This window comes from Nicotiana tabacum, chromosome 7 (genome assembly GCF_000715075.1).
Source record: "Nicotiana tabacum cultivar K326 chromosome 7, ASM71507v2, whole genome shotgun sequence".
NCBI lineage: Eukaryota > Viridiplantae > Streptophyta > Magnoliopsida > Solanales > Solanaceae > Nicotiana > Nicotiana tabacum.
This window is the reverse complement of record NC_134086.1, coordinates 13,906,149-13,915,024: the sequence shown is the minus strand read 5'-3', so window position 1 is coordinate 13,915,024 and position 8,876 is coordinate 13,906,149. Positions and strand designations below refer to the sequence as shown.

General features: G+C 31.8%; 1 long non-coding RNA gene across 1 annotated transcript; it reads left to right on the top strand.

The window, feature by feature from the left end:
- Window positions 1-4,912: 4,912 nt before the first annotated feature.
- Window positions 4,913-6,196, top strand: LOC107832325 (uncharacterized). Its single transcript, XR_012711495.1, has 2 exons — window positions 4,913-5,052; window positions 5,875-6,196. It is a non-coding gene; the product is annotated as an uncharacterized LOC107832325 (long non-coding RNA).
- The last annotated feature ends 2,680 nt before the right edge of the window (window positions 6,197-8,876 follow it).

Here is an 8,876-nt window from a genome sequence, read left to right as displayed (position 1 = left end):
TGCGCTCGAAAAATATGTTGTTTCAGCCTTAGAATCGAGAAAAGAAATTAGATACAAATTAGAAAATATATAAAGTTAAGCTCACAAGTTTTATTGATATAATGATTCTTCTTTACATGATCAGGGAAGTTTTCCCTGTTTCCCTATTAATGCTATGGAAGGAAAAATATAAACAAACCTACACACTAACGGGCCATTTGCATCTATACCCGTTTTTTGGATCACGTTTTAACTTGTGCCCGTTTTGCAAAAAAAATTGCAAACGTACCCGCCTTTTCGCATAACTTCAGCATACGGGGCTGGAGTAGCAAAGTCAATCATGCAAAACTTCAGCATTCTAGTAGATGAGCCTGAAGTAGCAAAGGCAATACGCTGAAGTTTTTTTGTCCTGGATAAGCTTTTTCAAAAACTTCAGCAGAAGATGCTGAAGTTATTTAGTTCGTTTGTAAGAACTTCAGCAACTGTATTCATTAGTTTTGTCGTAAAACTTTTTCTAAAACTTCAGCAGAAGATGCTGAAGTTATTTAGTTCTTTTGTAAAAACTTCAACACTAAATAAGTTGAAGTTTTTTTTGTCCTGGATAAACTTTTTCAAAAACTTCAGCAGAAGATGTTGAAGTTATTTAGGTCATTTGTAAAAACTTCAACACTAAATAAGCTGAAGTTTTTTTGTCCTGGATAAGCTTTTTCAAAAACTTCAGCAGAAGATGCTGAAGTTATTTAGTTCATTTGTAAAAACTTCAACACTATATAAGCTGAAGTTTTTTTTTGTGCTTATATAGTTTTTTGACCCATACAATCATTATATTGGATCTTCATTTTTTTTCCAGTGGAAATAAATCTAATAATCATAAAGTTTAAGTGATATAAAGTGAAACTATTACTTTAACCCCACAGATTAATTCATTTGATTCAAAAAAAAAAAACATAAAAATGCGAAAAAAATAAAAAGAAATTGTGCATCTTATGTTAGTTGATTCATTGTTATTAATAAGTCGTAACAATGAAGACCAGATGCTAACCTGTGTTACTGTACTGAAAATATCTTAAGAAAACGAAGAAGGAGAAAGAGGAGGAGAAAGGGGACTGAAGTTGTTTAAAAAGTGGGTACATATTAAAATCTTTTTAAAAAATGAGTATATATTAAATAGGGTCGGTCAAATAGGACGCCCCGTGCAATTTTTACCGCACTAACACTGTAATTATGATTATTCTCTTTTCTTAAAATTTTGTTCATTGTTCTTTCGCGCCTCTTAAAATCACGGCCCACTTGTTGGGCTTATTTTTTCAGTTGAAGCCCAATTTTGAATGGGTGATTTGCACAAATAGACATTTCGAGTGTGACTTGATTTTTTGATCTTGTTTGCTCAAATGGTAGAATTAAATTTTACAAGTATTGCTCCTCGCTTCCCGATGAGGAACACTTTTAACTTTTGATCTTAAAGGTTTGCTTATGGAGCATGCAAGAGTCAAAAAATTAAGACCATCAAATTTTAAGGTTATTAAGTGTAATTTCCTAATTTTGAATATGAGGAAGACATTACTATGAGCTTGTCTTTACATTGAAAAACCACTTCATTTCCCCATTGACTATTTATGCACATTATTCTGGGTTATATGTTTAGCATAAATAGCACGATTAATTTTACAATAACGTGATGACCGTAAATCTATATTATATTAAAAGCACGAAGGCCCTTAGCGAAATGTCGTTTGTTTTTTTATCCTTCAAAAATAAAGTTTATACTGGACAAAATAGTCATTTGATTATTTTTAATATTTAAGAATAGTCATTTAATTAATTCTCCTATATTAAGGAATAGTCATCTAATTATTTCCATAAATTATTTCCATAATTAATTATTTTCCTAATATTAACAATCTAAAAAAAATCGTACACCACATAATAGGAAAACTTTTTGTTCAAATCAATTATACACTAGAAAGGATTTTTGTTCAACTCCAACTATATTTAGTCTCCTTTTAGGTTTCGTCCTTAAAATAATTCTTGTTCGAGCAGCACAAAACTAATGGTTTTGCTTTCTCTTTCTTAGAGCAAGAAGCTTTGTATTACGTATTTATATTAATAGTTGAATTTTACATTCAACTTGTAAACTTTGTATTAGTAGTTGAATTTTGCATGCACTTATTTGTATTAGTAGTTGAATTTTGCATTTACGCATTTGTAAACATTATATTAGTAGTTGAATTTTGTATTCACGTATTTTATTAGAACTTTGAATATAATACAAAAGCAATTTATATTATACACTGTCTTTAATTTGTATATGGTGTTTGTAGGCATATCTTACAAGATTAGTGTGTTGTAAGCCATCATCTGGAAGCTTTCTTTTCGATAATGGTTTGGTCTGGAACATAAGGTAATTAAATTTATGTGTTCTTTATCTTACAAACCTTTTTTAATTTTTATATAATTCTTTGTTTCATATTTTTGATTTAGCTTGGCTTATTTTATATTTGATATCTCACAAACTTATGTTAATTTTCATATAATATTTGTTTCATATTTTGGATTTAGCTGATTTCATATCTGATTTATTTATAATTATATATAGGTTATTTGGACAAATACGGACATAACAGAAAATTAGTTAGACATCTGATCTAAGCCTTATTAAATAATATTTTTTTCTATGTTGTATAATTGATAAATGCCAGCCAAATTGCTTGTCTTAAAAAAAATTATAAATTAGATTGTCTCTTGTAATATGGATTCCATACCAAACAAAATAGTCTTTTAATTATTTTTCTAATATTTAGGAATAGACATCTAATTATATTTTAATATTTTAGACTTAAAATTAACTAAACTTTGTGGATTAAATTCTTTCTTATTTGAACTATATAATATAAACATATTTGTAAAAATAAAAAAAATAACACATGAAAATTACATTAAAATTTTCTCTCACTTTTAATTTATTTTAGGTTTAGGAGTCTTTTATTTTCATAAAAGAATTAATAAATGTTAGGTGTTGGTCAATTGGAATCCATGAAAAAATAGTACATTATCTTGCATAGGTCGAGAGAGCATGTCCATGAGTGATAACTTTTACCTTTTTTTTCTTCAAAAATATAGATATAGAAAGGAAGATAAATAAGTAAACAATGAATGAACTTTATAAATTTATAGATGTACAATAAATTAATTCTTTAGAAATTCAATTATGTATTTTAAAAATAAATTAATCAACAAACAACTTTCTATATTTATTAATTTCTTATATCTATCTAAACTATATTATTTTAAAAGCACAAATCCCTATAAAAAATATTGATCAACTTTTTAGCTTTGACAATATACTTCATTTTAGACAAAATTGTAATTATAATTAATTTAAATATTTTAATTTTTTCTTGAAAAGGTATTTTAATGGTAGCTAATATCTAAGACTTTTAAGTCAGTTAAAAATTGCTACTTTAAGTTTTGGTATATTAGCAAAATCTTGGCATTCCTTGAATTTTGGTTAATTAACAACTTTCCTAGAAGTTTGTATCATATGAGAACCTTAAGTTGGTGAGAATTACTTATCAATTAATATTTATTCCCCAATAAAATGAATTATAGCATATACAATTAAGTCCCTACTCACTGATTGCTTATTAAAATTTTATTAAGGTGGTATTTCTTTAAATACAAAATGAAGAATTGTTTCTAGAAACCAAAATCAATTGAATAGGCCGCATATATAAATGAGTATTTTCACAGGAATTGAAAACTATAGATGGGAAATATAGAGATGAAAATTTTTATAATAAAAATTTTAATATTTTAAAAATAAACAATATAGGAATTATCAACCCCCCACCCAAATAAAACATTTTAAAACTATTTGGTTTACTTGGCATGATTATTGAGTTATTTTTTTAAAAATAATCCACTTAGATAGGATACACGCGCAATGCGTGTACCATAAAACTAGTATATCATAAAAGTACTACATGTATACTTATTAATATGATTTAAATTTTCATTGCGTACTTTCTATGTTACTTTATCTGCAGAATTGTACCGTTGGGGAAGGAAAATATTCTATCGACATATCACAATCATTAGGTAAATTAAATTTTTGGAACATATTATTTGACGTTAATATAACCAATTATTTTTTTTTCGATTTCGCGCTCGGTTTTTTGGTAGCCGTTTAAAGGTTCAATTAATCCAATTTCGTGGATAAAAAACTCATTTGGGAGAGGGGGGAGGGGGGTAACACGCTCTCTACCTAGACGATTCCATTTCCAGTGACATATAACCTATAGTTTCCTAAAGAAATATGATACTTTTTGGGTTGTCTTTAATTTTTGACTCCAACTAGCTCCATGAGCAAAACTTCAAAGTCAAAAGCTAAAAGTGTTGCTTATGAACAAGCGAGGAGCAACACTTGTTAAATTTGAAGTTCTGCTCATGAGGCAAATGATGACAAAAATTTAAGACCATCCACCTTAAAGGCTATTTGTGTACTTATCCATAATTTCCCGTGCCCCAAAAGTTTATAACTACTATTGGGTCGGGCTAGAACACCTCTAGTGGGATTCGGAGGAAGTACACAAATAGTCATTTTTAAGGTTGTTATTTAGGGATTAGCTAGTACTTATTTTATCTTGAAAATTTAAATTAAAAATCTTAAATTCAGGATTTCATGTCCTGAAAAATTAAACAAAAAATTTAAAATTCAAGATATACTGGCTAATTTTTAAATAGTAGCCCTCTAGAATGGCTACCTGGTGTCATTGGGATTCGCACAAGCCCATTCGGCCCATGTTCCATAGTAAAGAATAGAAGCCCAAAACTCCACGTAGCTGACTTCTCATCCTCTTATTTCTCTCTGCAAATTTAAAGGGTTTCAGTTTGGCATCAACAAGCAAATTGAAGAAGAAGAAGAAGAAGAAGAAGTAGAAAACGATGTCGTCTATTGGAACTTCAAAGGGTGTATTAGAGATAGCAAAGTTCGCAGTATACGTGTCAGTTCCAATTAGTCTCATGTATTTGTTCGCCAACAACAACAAGAATCTTCAGAAAATCATGGGACATGTAAGTATTTTTCTCCTCTCTTTTTTTTTTTTTTTTGCCATTTTTTTTTGTTACAGTTTCGTTCTTTATGCTTACATATTAGTTTTCTTGGGATTTGTTATTTCAGTTAGAATTAAATTGCTTGAATGTGATTGTTATTTAAAATTCAAGCTGTGTTGTCTGCTTTAGATTTTTTGTTGGTTTGTTAAAACTAAGAGAGATAAATTTTAGCAGGTGGAGTACAGGGAAGCTTAAAAATCAACCCCCTTTACCTTACGTTTTCTTATTTAGGAGAATTTGATGGAATATTGAGGGTTCATAGATCTGACACCAATTAGTTTGGGATTTAGATGTGTATCGATCCGGGGCGGATGTAGAGTGTAAATTGCGCTTTCCTCTGAACTCAATAGCTTTGGCTGGGACTCTGTATATGCGTAAAAAGTTCACTAGATAACTACAAGTAATTGATCTTGAACCCATTAAAACAACTGAATTGTGGTAGAATCCCCAAATCGAGCCCATATATTTTAAACCCTGAATCCATCTCTGGTATTGATTGAACAGAGTCCGAGGAAATGAAAATGGTGCTTCGAAATGAATGATTCTTTTTTTTTAGGTGTTTTTTTTTGGGGGAAGAGTTAGAGGGTAGGGTGGACTCAAAAAGGATAAGTCTTCAAGCATCAGTTAAATTGAGTAAGTTGACAACTTTGATCTTTACTAACAAATTGAAAATTACATAAAGTAGATTGTTCTGTGTTTGCCGTATTTAGTACTTCTATAGATGTGGGATTACACTGGGTTGTTGTTGTTGTTGTATTGATGTGAGGTAATGTGCTTGCACAGATGAATATCCTGGAACGAAGAGGAGTGAAGAATACAGAATTTAGAGATGGAAAAAGTGGTGCCGGTGATAGAGAGAGAGAAGGATATTTAAGAGAGGGTGAAAGAGCACAACAAAGATGAGAAAGTGTGGCATACTTTCTAAATTAGGATATCAACAAAATAATATAGAAGATGAGTAGAACTTCAACAAGAGAGAGTTGTTGCTCCATAGAGGATTGGACTTTTTTGGTGTAGATTTCTTGGAAATAACTACATTTTAGATCTTGCTTTCATTTTGGATTTGGATATACTAACATATTCTTGGAGATTCTAAGGCTTATAAGAAGACTTGTAATTCTATTAGCATCTCTATATAGTTCTGCACGTGAAATGTATGTCTGGAATTCTGGGTGGTAAAATAAAGTTTACTAATGTTCTTCTTTAGGTGTCCACTGGTTAAGTGGAAAGCAAAGAAAAGGAATACACATGGATATTTTTGACTAAAACGGACAATCTTACCTCCCCATTCCTTTCTATTCCATTAAATCATGAACACCTCTGAAGAGGCCACTAGAAGTGTAGCTATGCTAAGGATACTAAGCATGCAACTTGCCTGACTCCTCAAATGCGATAAGTGCAGGCCAAGTATGTACTTCTAGTGGCGAAGAGACTATGGTTACAAGATGTTAAAGATGATCATTTGTTCACAACGGGTATGATGTATTTTCTCTTTTTGGTGGGTAGTATAGTTGGATCATCTACGTACATAGACCAACTATTTCTTTGTTTACCTCATTGAAAATATTTACTAACTTGTCGATGCCATAGCAATTATGAAGATGCATTCAGAAGTATGTATCTGGTGTCAAACTGATGATGCAGCCCACTTTAGTTGGAATATTTTCTTTCAAACTAACGATGCATTCAGAAACATTTTGCATTTTTCAGTCTTAGGTTTGCTTATAGGTTACCTATGTTATTTGAAACTCTCTCTAGTTATGTTCTTCAGGGTTGTAATCACAAATGTCTTCCCTTAAGCTGCCGTAGATAGCTTTCAAGTTTAAATTGTGGTCATTATTTTTTTATGTTCGTAGTTATTTTAAGCCCGTGTAATTCCCAAGTCACGTGGGTCGCATAGAGTCAACCCATATGGTGGTTTTGCTTCCTGCTTTGGATGATGTTTGACATTGCGATGGCTTCTACAGGATTACAGCAGTTAAAACACCCTGTTGTTGATGAGTGAGGCGAAATTGACTGTTGGAGTTTGTCTCTCTCTGTCCCTTCCCTGTCTCTGTTCTCTAATTCTAAGCTAGTCATAAGTTGTCAAAACACTTGGAAAACGTTGGGTAAAACCCCAAGGCAAATAGGGAAATTACTTGACGAATAGTAATGAATTCCTAAACTGACAAAGACATACAATTACTCCTACATTCTGGAAATCTTACAATCAATTCTTTATATAGATCAATTTGGTAAATTCTCAATCAGTTTCCACATTCTATCAGCTAAGCTAATTCAGCTTCCTACATAGTTTCAATCATAGTTACCTCAACTGAAAACTTAGGAGCTGATGAAAAACATTTCTCTGTGGATTAAATTTTTAAAAAAGGAAGAGAAAAGATGATGTTTGTAAGAAAGCTAGTTATGTTCTACAAGCAACGTATTCTTGTGATCTTGACTAGATCCATGGGGTGATGGTGATAGTTCAGATGCCATCAGAGTTACGAGTGCCATTTCAGTATCAAAACCATTTGATATTTGGTTGATATTACTTATCCAAAAAAGGGAAGAAGAAGATAGTTTGTTGGATATGTATGCAAGAGAAAGCCCTGTGCTTTCATTATTCCAGTTTTTCTGCACCTTGTCTATGTCTAGATTTAGCATGGAGCAAGCTCAATCGGATGTAGCTCTTCTTTGAGCTGATGCAGTAACAATGATCATCTTCAAATCATATATAATTCATTTACGCAATGCTCATCTCCAATCATATGTAATGTGTGAATGAGTGTAGAGCATGACTTTGGTTTTTATAATTTTTTGCAACATGGTTCCAATAGATATCTTTAGCTTAGAAAATGATATATCCATCTAAAGCTTCCATGTTTTTGCTTGTGAAGCGTGAATATGTAGTTTATCCTACAGAATCAGTAAGGCCCCAATCGCCCGAGGAACTGAGGGAGATGGCAAAAGAAATAGCTCGGAAGAGAGAGAGGGACCAAGGATTGCGGAACTGAGAAAGATGGCACAAGAACTGACTCGCAACACCACAAAACGAAGAGGCATAGAAGAATTTGTAGGTCTGTAAGTAATGCTTGCACGAAGGAAAAGCCAGAGGCCAACAAATGGTGTGTTCTTGCTTCTTCTTTTCTGTTCGACCAATAAGTGAGTGTTGCCAATAAACAGTGCGCCAAAGCCATGGATTGTATACTTTCATTTCTAAATTTGATGTATCTTCCTTCTTGTAACCTTGTAGCAAGTAAACCGGAGGTCGAACTTCTCCTCCCCCCCCCCCCCTTCCCCATAAAAGGTATTTCTGTCCCATTTTATATCACACGTTACTGTGCTGATCGGAAAAGTTTTTTCTTTGATCATGATTTTTCGGACATTGTTATAATATTCTTCTAATAGTTTTCAAGTATATAAATTTTGTTTAAGAATTAACTGATATCTAGATGCGTTAATCATAACTCTCATACCTTGAATATGGTAAATTTGGAAGACAGATAAAAGGTTCTTAAGTCCTTCAACTATTTAATTCGCGCCAAATTAATGTATTTAATAAACACAGCATCAGTAGTAGTCTGAACTGTCCGGTAAATTTTAGATTTTGAATGTTTACCTCGCTGAGAGTTCAATGTTTATCCATTTTCCAGTAGTTTCAATGATATTATGAATGTTATTGAGGGGTATGTCTTCCTCATCTTTAATTAGAGGTCTTGAGTTGTCGCCTATAATTAGAGGTGTCGAGTTGGAATACTTGAAATGAAAAAACTTTCCGTGGAGAAAACAAGTTGGAGGTCTGA